This window comes from Mustela nivalis (assembly GCF_964662115.1).
Source record: "Mustela nivalis genome assembly, chromosome: 9".
Classification (NCBI taxonomy): Eukaryota; Metazoa; Chordata; class Mammalia; order Carnivora; family Mustelidae; genus Mustela; species Mustela nivalis.
In genome coordinates, this window is record NC_139028.1 from 104,309,461 (window position 1) to 104,337,213 (window position 27,753).

Below are 27,753 nucleotides of genomic sequence, written 5' to 3' on the forward strand. Positions count from 1 at the left end.
TTCATATATATATATATATATATATATATATATATATATATATATATATATGAAGTTTAAAAATTAAGGGAGAGACACAACACTGGAGTGCTTTCCCATTTACTGGTCAGGGAAAGAGGGCATATCCATACAAAGATTCTGTGAAAAAAGTCTCAAGGAAGATGCAATCCAGGGCCTCAAACTTCCATTCCTTGTTTGATGCACTCACTTCAAATATGTCAATTATCTTAAAGGGGCCTTAAGTATTTAACTTTTATGACTTTATAAACTGCGTATCTTTGCATGGAATTCCCTTGCCTTATTTTCTTGTCTTTTCAGTTTTCCTTTGCAACTCAGTTAAAGCATTGCTTCCTCTGGGAAGCCTTCTCTGACTGCTGTTTGCTAGTGACCTTCACACTGTGCTACTATTTGTATAGTATCACATATTATATTGGTGATTATTATGTATGCTATCACTGAGTGTTGGAAACCATGGCTTATTCAACTTGGAAATCACAATGTCTGTGACACATGTGACATAAACAGGTACTCCTGCCACAATCTTTTCATTGAATGAGTCAATAAAAGAGTAATCTTATAATGCATTTAAAAGTTTTCCCCCTTGTTTTGTAGATCACTTGCTTCTAATATGAGAAGTCAGTTCCTAATGCAGACTAGATGGCACCAAATAGCAGTATGACTTACTTTGTGCTCTTGGGCCTCACCCAGGATCCAAAGAAACAGAAGATCCTTTTTGTTATGTTCTTGTCTTCTATATTTTGACTGTGGTGGGAAACCTGCTCATTGTGGTGACTGTAACTGTCAGTAAGTCCCTCGACTCACCTATGTACTTTTTTCTTGCTAGCTTATCATTTATGGATGTCATTTATTCATCTTCTATTTCTCCTAGATTGATGTCAGACTTGCTGTTTGCAGAAAATACAATATCCTTCCAATCTTGTATGACTCAGCTATTAACAGGACACTTTTTTGGTGGATCAAAGGTTTTTCTTGTGCTGGCAATGGCCTATGACCACTATGTGGCCATCTGCAAGCCCTTGCATTACTTGGTGAGGTGCTGGTCCTTCCCCAGAATGGGGGTGGGGGACAGAGGAGAGGGGGTTGCTAAGGAACAGATACCTGGGTTTTGTCCCAGGATTTTGGGATCAAGTTCTTCATTCACTGATAAAGGATTTGGGAACACAAAAGGATTTGGGGGGATTATTTGGAGGGAAGTCAAAGTTCAAGGATGCTCTTTTTTAAATACCTGCATCACTCATCACTTTGTTCTTAAAGAAGCCTGGGACACAATAAACCAAAAAATACATTACAAAATGCTGATCATGAAAAGTGTAGCTTCTATCTGTTACCATCTGTTACCAGCCAAAGTCCCTACAATATTATTGGTTATACCCCTTAGGCTGTACTTTTTTTTTTTTTTTTAAGATTTTTTTTATTTATTTATTTGACAGAGAAATCACAAGTAGATGGAGAGGCAGGCAGAGAGAGAGAGAGAGGGAAGCAGGCTCTCCGCCGCCGAGCAGAGAGCCCAATGCGGGACTCGATCCCAGGACTCTGAGATCATGACCTGAGCCGAAGGCAGCGGCTTAACCCACTGAGCCACCCAGGCGCCCCTAGGCTGTACTTTTCATTCTTGTGAGTTATTTTATTCCCCATTATTGTACCTTTCAGCCCCTTCACCTATTTCCCTGATCCCTCCACTCCCTTCCCCCTGGCAGCAGGCAGATTGTTCTCTGTATTTATGAGTCTGTTTTTGTTTTTTGTTTGTTTTGGTGTGTTGATCAAATGCCACATAAAAGTGAAATCTTTTGTAACGTCTTGAAGATATGCCATACTAGTCCATATACATCTCTTCATTTTTCTTATACTCCATGTTACTCACTTATAAATAAAATAAATATCTCCATTCCTGTTCATGTTATTACTTTTTTCAGTAATGAAGAATTTTATAATTGTGTGTTTGTGAATATGTGCAAATATGAGTTCTTAGAAGAGGACTTGTTAGGAATGTATTTGAGTCAATGGTCAGATAGCTAAATGTTGAATTTCATAGTTATTGCCAAACTGTTGTCCTTAAGATTGTACTAATAGCTACCCTGCTGCTCAGTCTGTGAAAGTACTTCTGTCCATATTCTCAACAACCACTCGCAGATACATGCTCATGGTATAAGGCAACCAGAAAAATTGCAATCTTTCTCATATTATTGAGTTTGGGTATCTTTTCATGTGTTTAATAAATCATCTATTTCTTTTTCTCTATTTTGTGTAATTGTTGATCTTTTCCATATTGATACTATATATAACTTCCTTAAAAAGACTTCCCCATTTCATTCATACCAAAATATTCTTCAATTGCTTTTTTAGCTCTTAATTTTAAAGCTTTGTTGAGCTTGTATATCTTACATTAAAACTTTTGATCCATCTAGAATTTATTTTTTTAAAGGCATTAAAGAGGTATGGATTTTTTAAGTTGGTTTTCTAAATTGCAGTGTTTTTTAAAGTTTCATAATTTTCTTTTAGCTATTGACTTGAAGTCCTATTATATATAAATCTCCATATACACTTGGGTCCCATTTAAGATTTAATTCTGTTTCATTGATCTCTATTCCTGTCCCAGTTGGTACACAATAAAATTTCTTTCATATGTAAAACATTTATATATACCTTATTTTTTATTCAGATTTATGTCTATGCTTTTATGTTTATTTTCAAAGAGAAGTTTAAGATAAAAAACGACTTTAGATTGAAATAAAATAAATAAGTTTAACATTATTGGAGGGCATGTATTGCATGGAGCACCAGGAGTGGTGCATAAACAATGAATTCTGGAACACTGAAAAGAAATTAAAAAAAAAAATGGGAAAAAATAAATTGACAAATTAAAGTAAGTTTAAGTAAAAATAACTTAAAAATAAGTTTAAAATGGTTCAGATACAAGACCGTATTATTTTAAGAAGATTCCATTTAAGAAGATTAATTTAGGAAGAGTTTACCGCTTTCTAGTATTGAGAACTGCTATCCATGAGTAGGACTTTTCATTCAACAAGTCATCTTTCCTGACCTTGGGTACTGCTTCCATTTTCTGCCCATGTGAGTAATGAATTCCAGGTATCTGCTGTTCTCCATCCATGGCCCCTGAAATATTGCTTTGCACTTTTGCTTTAAGGAAAACCATTTCTTTCAGCAAGTGTGTCTGAAGTCTTTGCTGAGCATCCTTGTGGCTATGTGCAAACCTCTGTACTATGAAATCATCACAATTGATGGCAATAAGGCTTCCTCTTTCAGTTGGCATGTGCTAGAGGCTTTGCCCTTGCAACCATTCAGGTGGCTGTCTGTGTGTGGCTCCACTGTCATAGACCATTTGCGCATGACATAAATCTTTGGCTGAAACTTATCTGCATGGACACTCATTCTCTTGGTCTCTTTGTTGGTGTCAACAGTGGGTTCATACCCCAAAATGCCAAAGTAATGTTGAAAAAGAAAACCAAAACTAGAGGCATCACAATTCCAGACTTCAAGCTGCATTACAAAGCTGTAATCATCAAGACAGTTTGGTGCCTGCATAAAAACAGACAAGAAGATCAATGAAACAGAATAGAGAACCCAGAAATGGACCTCAATGCTATGGTCAACTAATCTTGGACAAAACAGGGAAGTATATTCAAAGGAAAAAAGACAGTCTCTTCAACAAATGTTGTTAGGAAAATTAGACAGCTACGTGCAGAAGAATGAAACTTTCTTATACCATACACAACAATAAACTCAAAATGGATGAAAGACCTAAATGTAAGGCAGGAATCCATCAAGATCCCAGAGGGAAACATGGTCAGCAATGACCATGGCTCATCATTCTTGGCCTCTGATATAGTAACTTCTTACTAGACATGTCTCAAGAGGCAAAAGAAGCAAAAGCAAAAATGGACTTTTAGGACCTCACCAAAAAACATCTGTAAGCTAAGGAAACAATTTAAAAGGTAACCTCTGGAATGGGAAATGATATTTGTATGTGACATATCTGATAAAGTGTTAGTGTTGAAAATCAATAAGAAGTTATCAGATTGAGCACATACAAAAGAATCCAGTGAAGAAATGGTGAGAAGACATCCAGATGGCGAATAGACATAGGAAAAGGTGCTCAACATCACTCATCATTAGGGAAATACAAATCAAAACCATGATGAGAAGGCACCTCACACCTGTCAAAATGGCTAAAATGAACAACACAAGAAACAACAGGTGTTGGTGAGGATGGGAGAAAAGGAACCCTCTTACAGTGTTGGTGGAATGCAAAGTGATGCAGTCACTCTGGGAAACAGTACGAAGTCTCCTTGGAAACTTGAAATGGAACTATCTTACAATACAGCAATTGCTCTACTAAGTGTTTACCCAAAGGACACAAAAACATTGACTTGAAGGCACACATCCATCCTGATGTTTATAGCAGCATTATCAACAATAGCCAAATTATGGAAAGAACACAAACATTCATTGATTAATGAGTGGGTAAAATAGATATGGTGTGTGTACATATACATACACAGACACACACACACACACACACACACACACACACACACACACAATGAAATATTACACAACCACCCAAAAGAGTGAAATCTTGCCATTTGCAGTGAGGTGGTTAGATCTAGAGTGCATTATTCTAAGGGAAATAAGTCAGTCAGAGGGGCGCCTGGGTGGCTCAGGTCATGATCTCAGGGTCCTGGGATCGAGTCCCGCATCGGGCTCTCTGCTCAGCAGGGAGCCTGCTTCCTCCTCTCTATCTCTGCCTGCCTCTCTGCCTACTTGTAATCTCTCTCTGTCAAATAAATAAATAAAATCTAAAAAAAAAAATAAGTCAGTCAGAGAAAGATAAATACCATATGATTCCACTCATATGTGGATTTTAAGAAACAAAGCATGTGAACATAGGGGAAGGGGAAAAGTAAGAGAGGCAGGCAAACCACAAGAAACTCTTAACTACAGAGAACAAAGAGTTGGGGAGGGGAGGAGGGTGGAGGATGGGTTAGTTGGGTGATGAGTGTTAAGTATTAGGATGCGTGTTAAGGTGGGCATTTCTTGTGATGAGCACTGGCTATTATATGTAAGTGATAAATCATGAAATTCTACTCCTGAAACTAATACTACACTTTATGTTAACTAACTAGAATTTAAATAAAAAACTTAAATAAGGAAATAAAAGAAAAGAAGAAATAAAAAGGAAACCTCAATTTACATAAAGAAATAGAGTCCACAGAGGAGTCAAATTAAGGCAAAATAAAATGTTTTATTAATCTTAAGAATAAATTTAAACTTTGAAAGAAGCTTCAAAAATAATTTAAACTCTACATACTTTTGCCAGTAGCACAAGAAATTAGACGCTCTATAAACATACTAAAATGTAAAATAAAAATAATTTAGAGAGTGAAATTTAAAAAAAAAAAATCTTAGCAAATTGGGTATAGAAAGAATTTACCTCAACATATAAAGGCCATATATGGCATATCAGTAGCTAACATCATACTCAACAGGGAAAGGTTGAAATATTTTCCACTATAATTGGGCACAAGATGAGTGAGCCCATGCACCTACCTCCTTTTCACATAGCAATGGACTAAAAATCCCTGTGAAAACTGAGCCCTTTATATATGTAGGTCATGCCATCAGTGAAGTGAGAACAAATTAATTAGAAAGTTTACTTAATTTTACTACCTATAACAGCTTCTTTTGTAAACATAAACCTTTAAGTTGGCATAGTTTTGCTTATTTCCAATTTTTTAACTGAAGTATAGTTATCATACAACATTACAGTAGTTTCAGGAATATAGCATAGTGAGTCAGCAATCCTGTACATTAAGAGATGCTTATCGTGATAAGTGTAGCTTTGATGTGTTACCATACAAAGTTGCTGTGTTGTTTTTGATTGTGTTTCCTATGCTGTCCTTTTCATTCTTGCAACATATTTATTTTATCACTGAAACTTTGTGCCTTTCATCCCCTTCACCTATTTTTGCCTGTCCCTTCATTCCCCTCCGTTCTGGCGATGACCAGTTTATTCTCTGTATGTATGAGTACATTTCTGGGTTTTGCTTCTTTCATTGTTTTTTTTTTTTTTTAATTCCACATATAAGTGAAATCTCTTACAACATTTTGAAGATATTCCATACATGTTCATAAGATCTTTTAGTTTTTCTTGTACTCCATATTACTCATTTATAAGCATTTACTATAGTAAATATATTCATTTCTGGTCATGTTTTTACTAACCTTTTCCTACAAAATTTTTTTTGCAATAAGTATATGTTTGTGAACATGTGCAAGTATGAGTTTTTAGGAGTGGAATTGTTGATGTATGTATTTGAAACAATGATCAGAAAGTTAAATGTGAGTATTCATAGTTATTATCAAGCTATCATGCTTGAGATTGTATTACTAGCTAAACTGCTTCTCATAGTCTATGAGAGTATTTGTGTCCACATTCTCAACAATCCATACCTGATAAATATTCATGACAGTAAATAATCTGATTAATATGTAACCTTTTTCAGATTATTGAGTTTATCTTTAATAGGATTTATTTTCGTTTTTCTGTGAATCACCTATAAATGCTTTTACATATTTCATCAGTCATTGATCTTTTCCATAGTGATTTTTATGATTGATTAGATTCTGAGGAAAGGATCCCTTTATTGTTGTGTATGCAACAATTGTCTTTCTGGCTTGTGATGTACTTGTAACTTTTGTATAGTTTGTAGAATCCTTTTGGCATGCAAAAAGTGTTCTTAAATTTAATGTTAAATTTTGTTTTGGATTGTTATAATGATAACAATATAATAAAGATTTTAAAAAGATAATAGAGATAAATAAAGATAATAAAGATTTTCCCACTTCACTTATACCAAAATATTCTTTTTTAAAATTTTTTTATTTTTTATAAACATATAATATATTTTTATCCCCAGGGGTACAGGTCTGTGAATCGCCAGGTATACACACTTCAAAGCACTCACCATAGCACATACCCTCCCCAATGTCCATAACCTCACCCCCTGTACCAACCCCCTTCCCCCCAGCAACCCTCAGTTTGTTTTGTGAGATTAAGAGTCACTTATGGTTTGTCTCCCTCCCAATCCCATCTTGTTTCATTTATTCTTCTCCTACCCCCTTTAACCCCATGCTGCATCTCCACTTCTTCATATCAGGGAGATCATATAATAGTTGTCTTTCTCTGCTTGACTTATTTCTCTAAGCATGACACCCTTTAGTTCCATCCACGTCGTCGCAAAAGGTGAGATTACATTTCCTTTGATGGCTGCATAGTATTCCATTGTGTATATATACCACACCTTCTTTATCCATTCATCTGTTGATGGACATATAGGTTCTTTCCATAGTTTGGCTATTGTAGACATTGCTGCTATAAACATTCGGGTGCATGTGCCCCTTTGGATCACTACGTCCATATCTTTAGGGTAAATACCCAGTAGTGCAATTGCTGGGTCATAAGGTAGCTCTATTTAAACATTTTGAGGAACCTCCATGCTGTTCTCCTACACCAACAGTGTAGGAGGGTTCCCATTTCTCTGCATCCTCGCCAGTATCTGTCATTTCCTGACTTGTTAATTTTAGCTGTTCTGGCTGGTGTGAGGTGATATCTCATTGTGGTTTATCAAAACCACATTTCCCTGATTTTCCCTTCGTGTATTTCCCTGATGCCGAGTGGTGTGGAGCACTTTTTCATGTGTCTGTTGGCCATCTGGATGTCTTCTTTGCAGAAATGTCTTTCATGTCTTCTGCCCATTTCTTGATTGGATTATTTGTTCTTTGGGTGTTGAGTTTGCTAAGCTCTTTATAGATTTTGGACACTAGCCCTTTTTCTGATATGTCGTTTGCAAATATCTTTTCCCATTCTGTCAGTTGTCTTTTGGTTTTTGTTAACTGTTTCCTTTGCTGTGCAAAAGCTTTGATCTTGATGAAATCCCAATAGTTCATTTTTTGCCCTTGCTTCCCTTGCCTTTGGCTATGTTCCTAGGAAGAAGTTGCTGCGGCTGAGGTCGAAGAGGTTGCTGTCTGTGTTCTCCTCAAGGATTTAGATGGATTCCTTTCTCACTCTGAGGTCCTTCATCCATTTTGTGTCTATTTTCATGTGTGGTGTAAGGAAATGGTCCAACTTCATTTTTCTGCATGTGGCTGTCCAATTTTCCCAACACAGTTTATTGAAGAGGCTGTCTTTTTTCCATTGGACATTCTTTCCTGCTTTGTCGAAGATTAGTTGACCATAGAGTTGAGGGTCTATTCTGTTCCATTGATCTATGTGTCTGTTTTTGTGCCAGTACCATGCTGTCTTGATGATGACAGCTTTCTAATAGAGCTTGAAATCCGGAATTGTGATGCCAACAACTTTGGTTTTCTTTTTCAATATTCCTTTGGCTATTCGAGGTCTTTTCCGGTTCCGTATAAATTTTAGGATTATTTGTTCCATTTCTTTGAAAAAAAAAAAAAGGATGGTATTTTGATAGGAATTGCATTAGATGTGTAGATTGCTTTAGGTAGCATAGACATTTTCACAATATTTGTTCTTCTTATCCAAGAGCATGGAACATTTTTCCATTTCTTTGTGTCTTCCTCAATTTCTTTCATGAGTACTTTATAGTTTTCTGAGTACAGATTCGTAGCCTCTTTGGTTAGGTTTATTCCTAGGTATCTTATGGTTTTGGGTGCAATTGTAAATGGGATTGACTCCTTAATTTCTCTTTCTTCTGTCTTGTTGGTGTAGAGAAATGCAACTGATTTATGTGCATTGATTTTATATCCTGACACTTTACTGAATTCCTGTACAAGTTCTTGCAGTTTTGGAGTGGAGTCTTTTGGGTTTTCCATATATAGTATCATATCACCTGTGAAGAGTGATAGTTTGACTTCTTTTTTGCCGATTTGGATGCCTTTAATTTCCTTTTGTTGTCTGATTGCTGAGGCTAGGACTTCTAGTACTATGTTGAATAGCAGTAATAATAATGGACATCCCTACCGTGTTCCTGACCTTAGCGGAAAAGATTTCAGTTTTTCTCCATTGAGAATGATATTTGCAGTAGGTTTTTCATAGATGGCTTTGATGATATTGAGGTATGTGCCCTCTATCCCTACACTTTGAAGAGTTTGATCAGGAAGGGATGCTATACTTTGTTAAATGCTTTTTCAGCATCTATTGAGAGTATCATATGGTTCTTGTTCTTTCTTTTATTAATGTGTTGTATCACATTGCTTGATTTGTGGATGTTGAACCAACCTTGCAGCCCTGGAATAAATCCCACTTGGTCGTGGTGAATAATCCTTTCAATGTATTGTTGAATCCTATTGGTTAGTATTTTGGTGAGAATTTTCATATTGGTGTTCATCAAGGATATTCGTATATAGCTCTCTTTTTTGATGGGATTCTTGTCTGGTTTGGGGATCAAGGTGATGCTGGCCTCATAAAATGAGTTTGAAAGTTTTCCTTCCATTTCTATTTTTTGGAACAGTTTCAGGAGAAGAGGAATTAGTTCTTTTTTAAATGTTTGGTAGAATTCCCCTGGGAAGCCGTCTGCCCTGGGCTTTTATTTGTTTGGAGATTTTTGATGACTGTTTCAATCTCCTTATTTGATATGGGTCAGTTCAGGTTTTCTATTTCTTCCTGGTTCAGTTGTGGTAGTTTATATGCCTCTTGGAATGCATCCATTTCTTCCAGATTGTCAAACTTTTTAGCCTAGAGTTGCTCATAGTATGTTCTTATAAATGTTTGTATTTATTTGGTGTTAGTTGTGATCTCTCCTCTTTCATTCATGATTTTATTTAATTGGGTCCTTTCTCTTTTCTTTTTGATAAGTCTGGCCAGGGGTTTATCAATCTTATTAATTCTTTCAAAGAATCAGCTCCTATTTTCGTTGATTTGTTCTATTGTTTTTTGGGTTTCTATTTCATTGATTTCTGCTCTAATCTTTGTGATTTCTATTCTTCTGCTGGGTTTAGGATTTCTTTCTTGTTCTTTCTCCAGCTCCTTAGGTGTAGGGTTAGGTTGTGTACTTGAGACCTTTCTTGTTTCTTGAGAAAGGCTTGTACCACTATATATTTTCCTCTCAGGAAAATATTTCAATATTTGCTGTGTTCCACAGATTTTGAACCATTGTGTTTTCATTATCCTTTTCTTCCATGAATTTTTTCAATTCTTTAATTTCCAGGTTGACCTATTCATTCTTTAAAAGAATGTCGTTTAGTCTCCATGTGTTTGGGTTCTTTCCAAATTTCCTCTTGTAATTGAGTTCTAGCTTCAGATTATTGTGGTCTGAAAATATGAAGGGAATGATCCCAATCTTTTGATACCAGTTGAGACCTGATTTAGGACTGAGGATGTGATCAATTCTGCAGAATGTTCCATGTGCACTAGAGAAGACTGTGTATTCTGTTGCTTTGGGATGAAATGCTCTGAATATATTTGTGATGTGCATCTGGTCCAGTCTGCCATTGAAGGCCTTTATTTCCTTGATCTTTTGCTTGGATGATCTGTCCATTTCAGTGAGGGGAGTGCAAAGTCCCCTACTATTATTGTATTATTGTTGATGTTTTTCTTTGATATTGTTATTAATTGGTTTATATAGTTGACTGCTCTCATGTTAGGGCATAGATATTTAAAATTGTTAGATCTTCTTGTTGGACATATCCTTTGGGTATGATAGAGTGTCCTCCCTCATCTCTTACTATAGTCTTTGGCTTAAAATCTAATTGATCTGATATAAGGATTGTCACCCCTGCTTTCTTCTGATGTCCATTAGCGTTGTAAATTGTTTTCCACCCACTCACTTTATTTTTTTTTTATTTTATATTTTTTAAATTATTTATTTATTAATTTGACAGAGAAAGATAACAAGTAGGCCAAGAGGCAGGGAGAGAGAGAGGAAGGCAGAGAGAGAGGAAGGGAAGCAGACTTCCTGCTGAGCAGAGAGCACAAGGCAGTGCTTGATCCCAGGACCCTGGGATCATGACCTGAGCCGAAGACAGAGGCTTAACTTACTGAGCCACCGACGCGCCCCTCCACCCCCTCACTTTAAATCTGGAGGTGTCTTCGCGTCTGAAATGAGTTTTTTGTAGGCAACATATAGATGGGTTTTGTTTTTTTATCCATTCTGATACCCTTTGTCTTTTGATTGGGGCATTTAGCCCATTAACAATCAGGGTAACTCTTGAGAGATATGAATTTAGTGCCATTGTATTGCCTGTAAGGTGACTATTACTGTATAATGTTTCTGTTCTTTTCTGATCTATTTTTAGGCTCTGTCTTTGCTTAGAGGACCTCTTTCAATATTTCCTGTAGAGCTCTTTTGGTGACTGCAAATTCTTTCAGTTTTTGTTAGTCCTGGAAGCTTTTTATCTCTCCTTCTATTTTCAATGATATCCTAGCTGGATATAGTATTCTTGGCTGCATGTTTTTCTCATTTAGTGCTCTGAATACATCATGCCAGTTCTTTCCGGCCTGCCAAGTCTCTGTGGATAAGTTTGCTGCCAATCTAATATTTTTACCATTGTATGTTACAAAGTTCTTTTCCCAGGCTGCTTTCAGGATTTTCTCTTTGTTGCTAAGACTTGTAAATTTTACTATTAGGTGACGGGGTGTGGACCTATTCTTGTTGATTTTGAGGGGGGGTTCTCTGCACCTCCTGGATTTTGATGCCTGTTCCCTTTGCCATATTAGGGAAATTCTCTCCAATAATTCTCTCCAATATACCTTCTGCTCCTCTCTCTCTTTCTTCTTCTTCTGGAATCCCAATTATTCCAATGTTGATTCATCTTATGGTGTCATTTATTTCTTGAATTCTACCCTTGTGGTCCAGTAGCTGTTTGTCCCTCTTTTGCATAACTTCTTTATTCTCTGTCATTTGGTCTTCTATATCTCTCATTCTTTCTTCTGCTTCATTTATCCTAGCAGTGAGAGCCTCCATTTTTTATTGCACCTCATTAATAGCTTTTAAAATTTCAACTTGGTTAGATTTTAGTTCTTTTATTTCTCCAGAAAGGGCTTTTATATCTCCCGAGAGGGTTGCTAGAATATCTTCCATGCCTTTTTTGAGCCTGACAAGAACCTTGAGAATTGTCATTCTGAACTCTAGATCTGACATAGTACCAATGTCTGTACTGATTAGGTCCCTAGCCTTCAGTACTGTCTCTTGTTCTTTTTTTTGTGATGAATTTTTCCACCTTGTCATTTTGTCTAGATAAGAGCATATGAAGAAGCAAGTAAAATACTAAAAGGGTGGCAAAGACCCCAGGAAAATACACTTTAACCAAATCAGAAGAGATCCCAAATCGTGGGGGGTGGGGCGGAGAATGGGGATAAAAAGAGGTTCAGAAAAAAAAAAAAAAGAAACAATTAAAAAAAGAAAACAAATAAAGAAAAAGTATAAAAAAGAAAATACATATATATATACACACACACACACATATATATACATATTAGATAACTAGTTAAAAAACGTTAAAAAAAAAGGGTAAAGTTAAAAAAAATTAGCAGCAGACGAAAAAAAATAGAAAAAGCATTAAATTATTTGCAAGACTAAAGAATCATGAGTTCCTAAAAGCCATGAGTTCCGTGCTTTGCTTTCTCCTCCTCTGGAATTCTGCTGCTCTCATTGGTATTGAACCTGCAATCCTTGGTAGGTGAACTTGGTCCTGGCTTGTTGATCTTCCAGGGGAGGGTCCTGTTGTAGTGATTCTCAAGTCTTTGTATTTGTCTTTGTCCCAGGCAGAATTGCACTGCCCTTACCAGGGGCCAGGCTGAGTAATCTGCTCAGGTTTGCTTTCAGGAGCTTTTGTTCCCTGAATGCTTTCTGTAGATGTTGAGAGGATCAGAATGAAAATGGAAGCCTCCCAGTCTCTGGCCCAGAGTTCGGTGCCCCACTCATCAGTGTGCCCTCAGAGAATAGCACCCAATTACTCCCGTCACCCTGGCCTCCGGCCGTGCTCTGAGCTCACCGAGCCTGTGACTGGTTCAAGGTAACCCCAAGATGAGAGCTCACTCCTCGGCTCTGTCTCTGTAGCCAGCTTCCCCATTATAAAACCTGCAAGCTCTGTGACACTCAGACACCCCAGATCCTTCTGTGAACCTGCAGGACCTGAGGCCATGCTGACCTCACGTGGGCTTCACGATTGAGCTAAAGACAGATGTTTAACTGACTGAGCTACCCAAACACCCCTAATTTAGAAAGCTTTCTAGTAATAAGAACTGTTATCCATGAGTGGGTCTTTTCATTCTACAAGTCATCTTTCATGACCTTGAGTACTGCTTCCATTTTCTGCCTATGTAACTCATCCCTTCTAGATATCTGCTGTTCCTCATCCATGACCCTTAAAATGCTGTTTGGCACCTTTGTTGTAAGAAAAACCATCTCTTTCAGGAAGTGTGTGACTGAAGTCTTTGCTGAGCATCCATGTAGGCATCTGCAAACCCCTGTACAATGAAATCATAAAGAGTGGCAGGGATATGGCTTCCTCTTTCAGATGACATGTACTAGAGGCTTTGTCCTTGCAACCATTCAGGTCCTCTTCACAGTGTGGCTACCTGTGTGTGGCTCCACTGTCATAGACCATTTGTGCATGACATCAATCTTTGGCTGAAACTCATCTGCATGAGCATTCATACCCTTGGTGTCTCTGTTGCTGTCAAAAGTGGGTTCATCTGCCTGTGAAAATTTTCCTCTTGATTGTTTCCTAGTTGGTTATCATATGCTCATGGAGGACCTGTAGTTTGGAGGGGAAACACAAAGCTGTGTCCACCTGTGTCTCTCATGTCAGTGTGGTGGCTCTAATATTGCATCCTGAATATTTGTATATTTGCACCCAATCACCACATTCTCCACTGATCAAGGTGTGACTGTGTTGTATAGCTTTGTAATTCCCTAATTAAAATTAAACCTGCACACTCAGAAATTTGTAGGTGAAAATGCCATGAGGAAGTTCTGGGGTAGAAAAGGTAACTTTGAGAGATATCTAGCACTCTATAAAATAAATTTGTATATAAAATAGAATATAGAAAAGAAGATAATTGGTACAGAGGCCCAGGATCACTATTTGTCCAAAGTATGTTTATTTTGATATATGGACACTTTGAGGAAAGATACAGGGAATAAATCATTTACCATTATGCAAATATCCTATTTTAGTTTATGTATTATCCAGTTGATGGTCAAAGTTCAGTGTGCTGGGAGTATTAGTTAGAGTTTTTGTATAAAGCAGATTTTCAAGACAAAGATCTGGAGATTTTAATTTACCAGTTTTGTTGTTAGATGGCATACCTACTTTATATACAGGTGTATGTTTAAAGTCAGTGATATGTGATATACTGTAGCCATTGTGCTGTAGTTTATGCTGACAGCTTGCACCTATTAATAACTCAACTTAGTATTTCTTTTTATTTTTTATTTTTTTAAATATATATTTTTAAAGATTTTATTTATTTACTTGACAGAGAGAGATCACAAGTAGGCAGAGAGGCAGGCAGAGAGAGAGAGGAGGAAGCAGGCTCCCTGCCGAGAAGAGAGTCCAATGCGGGACTCGATCTCAGGACCCTGAGATCATGACCTGAGCCAAAGGCGGTGGCTTAACCCACTGAGCCAACCAGGCACCCTATTTTTAAAAATATTTTATTTATTTATTTATTAAACCAGACAGAGATCACAAGTAGGCAGAGAGGCAGGTAGAGAGAGAGGGAGAAGTAGGGCCCCCGCTGAGCAGAGAGCCCCATATGGGGCTCGATTCCAGGACACTAGGATCATTTCCTGAGCCAAAGGCTCAGGCTTAACCCACTGAGTCACCTACGTGTCCCTCAACTTAGTTTTTAAATGTAGATTTTAACTTGTAGTAAAATAAAAATAACAAAAATTGAAGTTTTAATCATTTGTGTCTGCATAGTTTCAGTGGCATTGAGTCAATTCACATTGATATGATGATTAAGTAAGTTATTTGACATTTGTAATGCAGACACCAATGCTATCTGTCACCAGAGCTTTTTCATCTTCCCAAAGTGAAATTACACATTCATTAGACATTGATTTCACAATCCTTCTCTTTGGGCTTTAGCAAACACTGTTCTGTTTTGTTTGTTTATTTGTTTTTTAATTTCTGTTTCATTGATTTCTCCTCTAATCTTTATTATTTCTCTTCTCCTGCTGGATTTAAGCTTTATTTGCTGTTGTTTCTATCTCTTTCAGCTGTAAGGTTATGTTGTGTATTTGAGACTTCTTTTGCTCCTTGTAGAAGGCCTGTATTGCTACATACTTTTCTGTTAGGACCATCTTTGCTGCATCCCAAAGGTTTTGAATTGTGGTGTTTTCAGTTTCATTTGCTTCCATGTATTTGTTTAATTCTTCTTTAATTTCCTAGTTGTCCTATTTGTTCTTCAGTAGGATCCTCTTTGACCTCCATGTATTTGTGGTCTTTCCAAATTTCTTCTTGTGGTTGATATCTAGTCTCCTAGCATTGTGGTCTGAAAATACGCATTGTATTACCTCAGTCTTATTGTATCAGTTGAGGCCCTTTTTGACCCAGTATGTGATTTATTCCGGAGAATGATCCATATGCACTTGAAAAGAATTCCATCTGTTTCAATTCCATCTGAATATATCTGTGATATCCATCTGGTGCAGTGTGTCATTCAAGGCCCCTTTGTTTCGTTGTTGATCTTCTGCTTAGATGATCTGTCCTTTCCTTGAATAGGATGTTAAAGTCCCCTGCTATTACTGTATTATCATCAATGGGTTTCTTTAATTTTATTATTAATTGGTTTACCTATGTGGCTGTTCCTAAGTTGGAGGCATAAATACTTAGAATCATTACATCTTCTTGTTGAATACAACCCTTTAGTATTGTGTAGTGTCATTGTTTTCTTGTTACAGTCTTTGGTTTAAAATCTATTTGTCTGATATAAAGATAGCTACTACAACTTTCTTTTGATGTCCATTCGCATGTATTTGTGTGAACTCTCTGCCTCTTTACATTGAATCTAGAGGTGTCTTTAGGTCTAAGATGAGTCTCTTGTAAACAGTACATATATGGGTCTTATGGGTTTTTTGTTTGTTTGTTTGTTTGTTTGTTTAGTTTTGTTTTGTTTTTAATCCATCTGACACCTTATGTTTTTTTTAATTTTTTAAAATTTATTTTCAGCATAACAGTATCATTGTTTTGGCACCACACCCAGTTCTCCATGCAATCCATGCCCTCTTCAATACCTACCACCTGGTTCCCCCAACCTCCCACCCCCCGCCCCTACCAAACTCTCAGATTGTTTTTCAGAGTCCATAGTCTCTCATGATTCATCTCCCTTTCCAATTTCCCTCAACTCCCTTCTCTCTAACTCCCCTTGTCCTCCATGCTATGTTTTATGCTCCACAAATAAATGAAACCAGATGATAATTGACTCCCTCTGCTTGACTTATTTCTCTCAGCATAATGTCTTCCAGTCTCGTCCATGTTGCTACAAAAGTTGGGTATTCATCCTTTATGATGGAGACATAATACTCCATAATGTATATGGATGACATTTTCCTTATCCATTCGTCTGCTGAAAGGCATCTTAGTTCTTTCCACAGATTGGCGACCATGGCCATTGCTGCTATAAACATTGGGATACAATTGGCCCTTCGTTTCACTACATCTGTATCTTTGGGGTAAATACCCAGTAGTGCAATTGCAGGGTCATAGGGAAGCTCTATTTTTAATTTCTTGAGGAATCTCCACGATGTTTTCCAAAGTGGCTGCACCAAATTGCATTTCCACCAACAGTTTAAGAGGGTTCCCCTTTCTCCTCATCCCCTCCAACACATGTTGCTTCCTGTCTTGCTAATTTGGGCCATTCTAACTGGTGTAAGGTGGTATCTCAATGTGGTTTTCATTTGAATCTCCCTTATGGCTAGTGATGATGAACATTTTTTCATGTGTCTGATAGCAATTTGTATGTCTTCATTGGAGAAGTGTCTGTTCATATCTTCTGCCCATTTTTTGATATGATTGTCTGTTTTGTGTGTGTTGAGTTTGAGGAGTTTTTTATAGATCCTGGATATTAACCTTTTGTCTGTACTGTCATTTGCAAATATCTTCTCCCATTCCATGAGTTTCCTCTTTGTTTTGTTGTCTGTTTCCTTTGCTGTGCAGAAGCTTTTGATTTTGATGAAGTCCCAAAAGTTCATTTTCGCTTTTGTTTCCTTTGCCTTTGGAGACATATCTTGAAAGAAGTTGCTGTGGCTGATATTGAAGAAGTTACTGCCTATATTCTCCTCTAGGATTCTGATGGATTCCTGTCTCACGTTGAGGTCTTTTATCCATTTTGAGTTTATCTTTGTGTATGGTGATGCCTATGTCTTTTGTTTGGAGCATTAATCCATTTACATTCAGAGTAATTTTTGATAGATATGTATTATGCTATTTTATATCTTATTTTGTCATTGTTTATGGAATTTCTTCCTTTCTCTAGTTTTTGTCTCTTTTGTTCTTTATCTCCCAGTCAAATTGTCTCCTTTAATCTTTCTCACATGCTGGTTTAGTGGTCATTAACTGCTTTGGTGTTTGTCTGGGAAACTCTTTATCTCTTCTTCTGTTTTGAATGATTACCTTGCTGGATAGAGTATTCATGGATGCAGATTTTCCCCAGTCAGCATGGTGAATATAGTATTTTCCTCTCTTCTGTCTTGCCAAGTTTCTGTGGAGAGCACTGCTGTTAACTTAGTGCCTCTCCAATTATCAGTTAGGGCCTTCTTTTGTCTTATTGCTTTTAGGATTATTCTTTATCTCAATACTTTGCAAATTTACCTGCAATATCTTGGTATTGGCTTGCTTTTGTTTAGATGGAGGTTCTCTATGTCTTCTGACTTTGGCTGCCTGTTTCTGTCCCTAGATTTTTCAGAAATTTTCAGCTAGAAATTTCGCTAGAAATTTTCAGCTACAATCTTCTCAAATAAACAATCTGTTACCTTTCTTTCTCTTCTTCTTCTGGGACTCATATGATATGAATGCTATGGTTGATGGAGTCTGAATTCCTTGACCATGCTCATGATCCAAACATTTTTCTTTTTCTTTCCTTTATTGTTTTGTTATCTTCCATAATTCTGTCTTCTATATCATTTATTCATGTCTCTGTTTCTTCCATTCTTGTGGCCATTATATGCAATCAGTTGTGATTCTCAGTTACTGCATTTTTCATTTCTGCCTGATGGTTAATTAGCATTCTTATATTTGGTGTAAAGGTCTCCCTGATGTCTTCTATGCTTTTCTCCAAGCCCAGCTAGTATCCTTATGATTATTGCTTTAAAGTCTGCATCAGGCCTATTACTTATATCTGTTTTGATTAGATCTCTGGCTGTGACATTTCTTGTTCATTCTTTTGGGATGAATTTCCCCATCTTGGCATTTTGAGTAGGTCTCTGTTTCTTCTCTGTGTTAGGAAAGTCTGTTGTGTTTCCTGTTCCTGAGAGTAATGGCTTTAAGTAGAAGAGGTCAAATAACGGCCAGGGTCTAGTGCTTCAGGAAGTATTTTTGATGTGTGCTGCATGTACTCTGCTACTGTGTTTTGGCTGCTCTGTTTCCCAGGTCAATTGTATGTAAAGGTTCTATTTGCCTGCCAAGGAGACTCTTTGGTCCTTGTTCAGAGTGTGGCGAGTTTTAACTAGATAAGATCTGGTCTGCTTGTTAAAGGAGACCTGATTATATTTTCACTATAAGTGAAGCTTTGAATAACTCTGTGGTCAGTAGGCATGGTGAATGCAGGGGTTTTTGGTGGTCTTATGGGGAAGGGACCCGCTGCACTAGTCCTTAGGTACACTTATCCCGGAAAAGTATTAGTGGCAAGTCCAGAAGAGGGAGACTTGGTGTAAGCAGTTTAGGCAGTCAGTGCTGGCAATGTGCTGTTTACTGAAGCTGGTCAATGCTGAGAGGTGGGGGAGGGAAATGGCACTAGCAAGCTCTTTGTCCCCAGAGAGGGTAGTCCATACTTGCTGATCTCACAAAAGCACATTAAGAAGAACAAAAAATTTTCCCTCATGTGTCCCAGTGTTTTCTAGATCTCCAATTTCACTCTGTCTCTGGGTTGCTTGCCTGCTTGGGGAGCACAATTCACCTTCGTCTCTAGCTCAGCCAAGCTTTCCCATCTTTTGAAACTCTAAACTTTTAGAACCTGGAGTGGTGGGAAACTTCACTTGTCTTCTGGAGGATGGTGTCAGTGTGCTGGGACTCTTGCAGGTTTGATCCAGAAGGGCAATCCTGACAGAATGCATGGGCATGGGACTTGGAGAAATGCAGGCTAAATAGCCAGTGTCCAGTGTAGCCACATCTAGCAGGTGTCTCTGTGCCTTTGCTGATGGGTGGAGTAAGGAAATTGAGCCTACAGAGTCGTTTGTCCCCAGAAAAGCAATGCAACCTCTCAGAGATGTGCACTAAAAAGTAAAAATAGTGTCTCCCCATGTCCTGTATATGATCCTCAGATTGTGCTGTCCGGCCTGGTTACGTACCTGCCTCTTCTTTAGGAGTTGGCCAACATACTCAGATCCCTGTCCTAGCCAAGCCCAGGGACCTCTGAAACTCCAGTGTTTGAGGCCCAATGGTTGCAAAAACTTACCAAAATCAGCCACTCTCATTTTCCTTACCAGTGGTTTTGGGGAAGAGTTCTTGTATGTATTCCTGTGTGCTCTGCTTTCTCTCACCATTCCCTGCAACCAGCACTCCCTCCCCTCCGCAGCACCTGGAATCCTTTTCTGCATGAATCATGTCTTCACACTTCCTGCCTTTTTTAAAAGGCTTCTTCTCTCCCTTCAGCTGTGTATAATTTCTTCTATCAGTCCTCAGGTCAATTTCTTGGGCATTCAGAATGATTTGAAGGTTATATGGCTATGTTCCATGGATGAAGTGAATTTAGTGTCCTCCTACTATTCTGCCATACCAGGTACTCCAACTTAAGGGTCTTAATCATTTGTAAGAACTTAGTTCTGTGACATTGAGTCAATTTACACCATCATGATGGTTAATTAATTAAATTGACATTTGTAGTGAAAGTACCAGCACCACCCACCTCCAGAGCTTTTCATTTTCCCAAACTGAAATTCCACATTCATTAAACATTAACTCTCCATTTCCTCTCTCTGGGCCTTAGGCAGCCACCATTCTGTTTTCTTATTTCTTATGAATTTGGCTACTTTAAGTACCTGTGTTTATGGAATCATACAATATTTGTCTTTTTGTGACTGTCTGTTTCACTTGGCAGAGTGAATTGCAGGATATTAATGTCTTAACGTGAATTTCCTTCATTTTTAAGAATGAATAATAATCCTCTGTGTGCATACACCTCATTCTGTTCATAAATTTATCACACTTAGTACACACTTTGGCTTCTTCTTCTTTCTGGTCATCATGAATAATACTGCCATGAAAATGGGTATTGAAATACCTATTTGAGACTGTGATGTCCATTATTTTGTGTATATAGCCCAAAGTGGAATTGTGGATCATATGATATTTTTTTTCTTATCTTTTTAGGAAGTACCATAGCATTTTCCATTGCAGCCTAATCATTGTGCATTCCCACCAGCAATGGAGAGTCATTTTGATCTCTCCAGTCTCTTACATGTGTTATAATTTTTTCATTTTGTGGTCATAGCTCTCCTGCTGGTTGTGAAGTAGTACTGCATTATGGTTTTGAATGCATTTCCTTAATGATTAGTGACTTTGAGCATCTTTTCATGTGCTTATATGGTATCACATATCTGTGGAGAAATGCCTATTGAAGTCCTTTGCTCATTTTTAATCAGTGCTTTTTTTTTTTTTAATGTGTGTTTTTGAGAGGTGTGTTTGTTATGTGTTTTGGATACCATCAGATTATCAAATAAATAAATTTAAGATATCTTATCTCATTTGTGAGATGGCTTTTCTTTCTGTTGATAGTGTGTTTGATGTACAAAAGTTCTTAAATGTGATAAAGTGTAATTCATGTGTTTTTTTCTTTTCTCGTTTGTGGTTTTGGTATTCTACCCAAGAAATCATTACCAAATCCAAAGTTATGAAGTTTTCTTCTAAGAGTTTCATAGTTCTAGGTGGTAGTTTAGGTTTCTGATCCATTTTGATTCAATTTTTGTGTATGGTATATGTGATTAAGGGTTGAACTTCATTCTTTTGCATGTGGATATCCAGTTTCACAGTACTATTTTTGGAATCATCTGTCCTTTCCCAATGAATGCTCTGTCACCTGTGAAAATCATTTGGATGCAAAGGCATTGGTTTATTCCTAGGATCTGTATTTTAGTCTATTGTTGTGTCTACCTTTATGCCAGTATCACTGAGTTTTGATGCCTGTACCTTTGTAGTTAGTTTTAGAACCAGGAAGTCCTCCAATTGTTTGTTACCCCAGGGTTATTTGGCTGCTTGGCATGCCTTGAGTTTCCACCTGAATTTTAGGATAGATTTTTCTATTTCTGCAAAAACACTTCTTTTTTATTTTAGTAGGAATTTCTTTGAATCTTTAGATTGCTTTAGCTAACACTACAACTTAGCACCATGAACCATATAAATTCATGAATGTCTTTCCTCCCTTTTATTTGTGATTTCTAGAAGATCTTTCAACAACACTGTGCAGTTTTTCAGTGTAGAAGAATTTTGGGTCCTTGTTTAAGCTTATTTGTCGGAGGCAGGCCCCTGGCCAGGGCGGCCTCAGCCATTAAAAGATGGCGCCTGGCTAGTTGCCAGGTTAGGATTGCCTCGTGAGACTAAGCGGAACGCCCAAAGAGGAAGTAAACAGCATTGATTGCTAGTGAAGTTGTTTGTTTAGGTGCACAGCCTGATTCGCTTGCTCCTGTAACCTGCTCGCTGATTGGTCATGTAAGTGTATATAAGTATGTAGACTTGCAGAAATAAAGAGAGAGAAGATGCATCCGAACCAGGGTTCTTGTCGTCCTTGTGGGGCAAGGGCGATAAATGGCGCCGGCACCTGGGAACTAAATAAAGGAATCTTGCAAGGTAATCCGCAGGAAAGTGGGGAGTAAAGGTCCGCAGGTAAGCGGGGACATTAGCCACGTTCAAAAGTGGGAATTCCGTGGTAAAGCGGGGAATAAAAATAGAAAAACCTTGCAAGGGAGAATTCCGCAGGTAAGCGGGGTAAAACCACGACAAAGGTGGTGGGAAACTTGTACAAGACCGCAACAAGAAGCGGGGCGGCCATAGAGCCAGGATTTTCTTATTGAAACTGCAGGTAAGCGGGGAAGGGACCACGATCAAAGTGGTGGGAATCTTGTACAAGTCTGCAATAAGAAGCGGGGCGGCCTTAGAGCCGGGATTTAGCGAGTCCGCAATAAGAAGCGGGGCGGCCTTAGAGCCGGGATTTTACAAGTCTGCAATAAGAAGCGGGGCGGCCTTAGAGCGGAATTTAGCAGTGAGTCTAATGTCCGCGTCTGTTGTCTGTGTGTTCATAATGGGATCTGAAGTATCTAAAGTGCAGTTGGAAGGGTCTTTAGAAGACCTGCTGAAAGCCAGTGGAACTCCACTAAAAGCAAAAACTGCTCGGGCCTTTTTGAATACAGTGGAAAAGGCGGCTCCATGGTTCCTAGATGAAGGCTTGCTAAACATATCTCAATGGGACCACTTAGGGGAGGATTTGAAGAAACAGGATGCTTTAACTCTTCGCCTCAAATTTAACATAACAAAAGCACAGGCACAGGACATAATAGTCTCCTGCAGAAATTGCATGATCTTACTACCTGCGCTGCCATCCTTGGGGGTTAATCCTAAGGGTTTGTTACCTAATCATATATGGCATATGGATGTCACACATGTTTCAGAATTTGGAAAGTTAAGATATGTTTATGTCCCTGTAGATACCTGCTTTGGAATAATTTTCGCCTCAATGCATATGGGGGAAAAATCCAGAGATGTTATCGCCCAATGCCTACAGGCTTTCGCGGCATGGGGAAAGCCACGCCAATTAAAGACAGATAATGGTCCAGGCTACACCTCACAACCCTTTAAATCCTTCCTACAAAAACTTGACATTCACTTGATACATGGAATACCCTATAACCCACAAAGACAGGGTGTTGTGGAGCGCGCGCATCTTACAATAAAAAATGCGCTTCATAAACAAAAAGGGGGAATAGGGGACACCTTCAGGTCCCCTAAAGATAAGCTCAACACCATTCTCTTTATTTTGAATTTTTTAACGTTGCACAAAACGGGTAAATCAGCTGCAGACAGACATGCAAGTGATGCTGCTGCTTCCCCTAAGCCTTTAGTACTTTGGAGGGACATCCTCACAGGAAAGTGGAATGGACCAGATCCAGTGTTAGTATGGAGTAGGGGGTCTGTATGTGTTTTTCCACAGGAAAAGGAGGCTCCAATTTGGATCCCAGAGCGGCTGGTGCATGCAGCCTTGCCTCTGAACACCAGTCATGATGCTGAAGATGCTGATGATAACTCTGGGGATGCTACACCTCCTGTGGCAGACTCAAGCCAGAGAGCTGTGAGCAGTGGTTAAAGCATGGCTATATCCTTTACCTGTGACTAACTCTTCTCTCATATTCCCTCCTCTCCCTTTGATGCATGGCAGGTCTGTAACTTGCTAGGAGCATGTACTGATATCTCAGCAGTGTCCATGTTAAATGGTGGCAAATCCCTCAACTGTTCTTATAAGCAAAATGACTCTAGTACCTTTGAGACAACAGTTAATGTGTCTTGTCCCAATAATATTACTTATCAGCCCACTCCCATATGGGTCTCTCCACCGTTCCTTTCCCTCATAACAAATGCTAGCGAGCTGAATGATATGTTGAATTGCACTAAGAATTGCTATCTTTCCCAGTGCTGGAATGTCATGGCCTTCAAGCTGGCTGTGATTATGCATATCCCTACCCATGTTCCTATCCCAGTTTCCATTCCAGAGGACAAGTTACCGGTGGTGCTATCCAGAAAGAAGAGAGATTTGGGTATCACAGCCGCCGTTGTGACAGTAGCTGCCACGGCAGCAGCAGTCTCGCTTGCTGCAACTATACCCACTGCGGAAGCTGTGAACACCCTTGCAGAAGGAATGGCGGCTGCCCTTCAAACACAGACTCAGATCAATGCACATCTGCAAGCAGGAATCCTGATAGTCAACCAGAGAGTGGATTTGGTTCAAGAACAAGTGGACATATGGGGGACCCTATTGGGACTGGGATGTATAGTACCCTTCCCGACAATTTGTGTAACTCCCATAGCCTATACTAATATGAGTGACTTACAGAATGTCTCCGACAGCTCTCCCAAAACTTGCAGGGGAATTAGTCCGCAGAATTCCAAAACTATACTCAGCACCTGCTACTAGGCATAACAAGGATAAATAACACCAGAGGTGAGCTTGCAACCCTCCCAGAGATAATCAAAACATTGCAAGATGTGTTAACCTTTACGAAACAATGGGCTATCATAATTGGTCTGATGACAATCCTCGTAGTGGCCTGATTCTGCTAGTAAGGAAACTGCAAATTTGGAGGCGACAGCAACATAGGCAACAGCAAGCCATGGTGCAGGCCTTGTTAGCCATCGAGGCTGGAACATCCCCCCAAGTGTGGCTAAGAATGCTGGATCGGTAGTCAATGACGGGTAAGATTGGTGGGGGAAATATACCAACCTAAGACAGGACGCAGATCATTGATATCTGCTGTCTGATGACGGGTAAGGATATTCCCCGCCACTGACAACCTAAGACAGGCACGATCCCTGTCATAAAAGAAAAAAGGGGGAGATGTCGGAGGCAGGCCCCTGGCCAGGGTGGCCTCGGCCATTAAATGATGGCGCCTGGCTAGTTGCCAGGTTAATATTGCCTCGTAAGACTAAGCGGAACGCCCAAAGAGGAAGTAAACAGCATTGGTTGCTAGCGAAGTTGTTCGTTTAGGTGCACAGCCTGATTCGCTTGCTCCTGTACCTTCAGATTGTGGACTTGTCTTCCTAAGGTAAGACTAACAGTAAAGTGGAAACAAGGCTTTGCCATTGTGTGAGTACCTTAATTATGTAAAAGTTAGATCACTTTGAGATAAAGCACAATTGGGTTCTAATTCTAGTTTTGCCACTTCAAAATGGGTGAACTTGGGAAAAATAGATGTTCAGAATCTGTTCAACTATGGAATGGGGATTACAGTTTCTGTTACTGTAAATATGAAATGTGATTCATTAAATTGTGAGTGAGTGAGTGAGTAGAATCCACTGCAGATGTTGAGAGCAGTGGGCTGATCAGATCACTATCACATTTAAACAGGATCACTTGGGCTATGTTAGGAAAAAAAAAAAATTGGTCGAGGCTAGAATGAAAGGGAAGAGAGAATGTAGATGTCTAGTGTAGTGGGCCAGAAGTGGGGAGGGAAGGGAAATAACCACTTTGTGATCTATTTCAAATGGGGCTAATAAGATTTGTTAAAGGTATCAATATGGGATATGAGAGCAAGAAAGGCATGAAAGGCACGGTGATATTTCTTGTCTGGGAAATGATTTGGAAGGTCATACCATTTAGTCAGACAGTAAACATCTACAGTGGTTGCTGAAAATTAGAAATTTAGTTTTATAATTTCTGAATTAATATCCAATTGGAGATGTTCATAGTTGGAGATGCTGCTTATATGAAGTTTAAAAATTAAAGGAGAGACCCAACATTGGAAAGGTTCCACATTTACTGGTCAAAGAAAGAGGGCATATCCAACGAAAGACCCTAAGAAAGAAGTCTCAGTGAGGGAAGAAACAATCCAGGGCAGTAACTTTCTATTCCTAATTTGTTCCACTCACTTATAATGTGTCAGTTACCCTAAATGGGTGTCAAGTATTTCACTTTTGTGACTTATAAACTGTGAACCCTTGCATGGAATCCCTTGCCCTCTTGTCCTTCTACTTCTCCTTTAAATCTCAGGAAGGAGTGCTTCCTCTGTGAAACGTTCTTTGATTGCTGTTTGGTTGATATATTCTTACCACTGACCTTTGCATTGTGTGACTACCTTTATATTGGCACTTATTTCTTTGAATATTACTATGTATACTATCACTGAGTGAAAAAAACATGACTTGTTCAACTTGGAAATCACATTGTGTGTGACACAAATAGGTACTCCTGCCACAATCCTTTACCCAATCTTTTAATTGAATGAATCAATAAAAGATTAACCTTATCATGCATTTAGAGGCTTTCTTGCCTGTCTTGTAGATCACCTGGTTCTAATACAAGAAGTCACTCCCATCCAGACTATATGGACCCAAGAAACAATGTAACTTACTTTATCCTCTTGGGCCTCACCCAGGATTCAAAGGAACAGATGGTCCTTTTTGTTATGTTCTTGCTCTTCTATATTTTGACTGTGGTGGGCAACATGCTCATTGTGGTGACTATAGCAGTCAGTAAGACCCTGGGCTCACCTATGTACTTGTTTCTTGCTAAGTTGTCTTTTATGGATGTCACTTATTCCTCCTGCATTTGCCCCAGATTGATTTCAGATTTGTTGTTTTCAGAAAATACCATATCCTTCCAATCTTGTATGACTCAGATATTTACAGAGCACTTTTTGGGTGGCTCAGAGGTCTTTCTTCTGCTAGTGATGGCCCATGACTATTATGTGGCCATTTGTAAGCCCTTGCATTATTTGGTGATCATGAGGCAATGGATGTGTGTTGTGCTGCTGGTAGGGTCCTGGGCTGAAGGTTTTCTGCATTCACTGATTCAGATTAGCACTGTTTATGGGTTCCCATTCTGTGGTCCCAATGTCATTGATCATTTCATCTGTGAAATGTTTCCCTTACTGGAACTCATCTGTATTGACACATATATCATTGGCCTATTAGTGGTGGCCAATGGAGGGGTGATCTGCACTATTGTGTTTATATTCTTGCTCCTCTCTTGTGGTTTTATCTTGTACGCTATAAAGCATCTTAGTTCAGAAGGGAGACAGAAAGCCCTCCAGACCTGTGGTTCTCGCATCACTGTGGTTCTCACATCACTGTGGTGGTCTTAAACTTTGTTCCATGCATTTTCACGTATGTATGACCCGCTAAGACTTTCCCCATTGACAAGTCACTGAGTGTGTTTTTTATAGTCATAACCCCCATGCTGAACCCACTGATCTACACTCTGAGAAATTCTGAGATGACAAATGCTATGCAGAAGTTCTGGAGTAGAAATGTTATATCTTTTAGTAGATAAGTATATTATCTACCACAAGAAGAATCCCTTTACATTGGGTCCATTTTATGAGAATGCAGAAGTATTCCTCAAATGATTCTGAGTTCCCTTTTTTTCCAAAGTAATTAAGTTATTTATAAATTAAAGATTGAACTGGATGATTGTATTATAATAACAGTTTCCCTTCCTGCTAGAATGTCAGGTTCATGATACCTTGTAAGACTTCATTTAAGGATGTAATGCCTTTATAGCAAGGATTCAACAATAGGTAATGAATTAGTGAGGAAATTTTTATATGGTTATTTTAAGCTTTAATAAGTCTGCATTTTCAATATGCCTGTGACATGTACCCCTTAATGAAATTGGATTGTACTGACACATATGTCATTGACCCATTAGTGTTGACCAATGCAGGGATGATTTGCACTATTGTGTTTGTGTTCTTGCTCTTCTCTTATGGTGTTGTTTTGCACTCTCTAACGAACTTTAGTTCAGAAGGGAGGCAGAAAGTTCTCCAGACCTTGGTTCCCACATCATTGTGGTGGTTTTCTTTGTTTCATGTATTTTCATGTACG

The 27,753-nt window shown here is 38.6% G+C and overlaps 1 protein-coding gene and 1 pseudogene across 2 annotated transcripts in view; both read left to right on the top strand.

Annotated features, from left to right (window-relative positions):
• Positions 1-27,753, top strand: part of LOC309840354 (olfactory receptor 4C6-like) — a gene marked incomplete at both ends in the record, with an annotated part of 147,524 nt that overhangs the window by 23,816 nt on the left and 95,955 nt on the right. The window lies entirely within an intron of this gene.
• LOC309841275 (olfactory receptor 4A47-like) lies at positions 658-27,199 on the top strand (annotated as a pseudogene). Its single transcript has 2 exons — positions 658-895; positions 26,486-27,199. The product of its transcript is annotated as an olfactory receptor 4A47-like (transcript).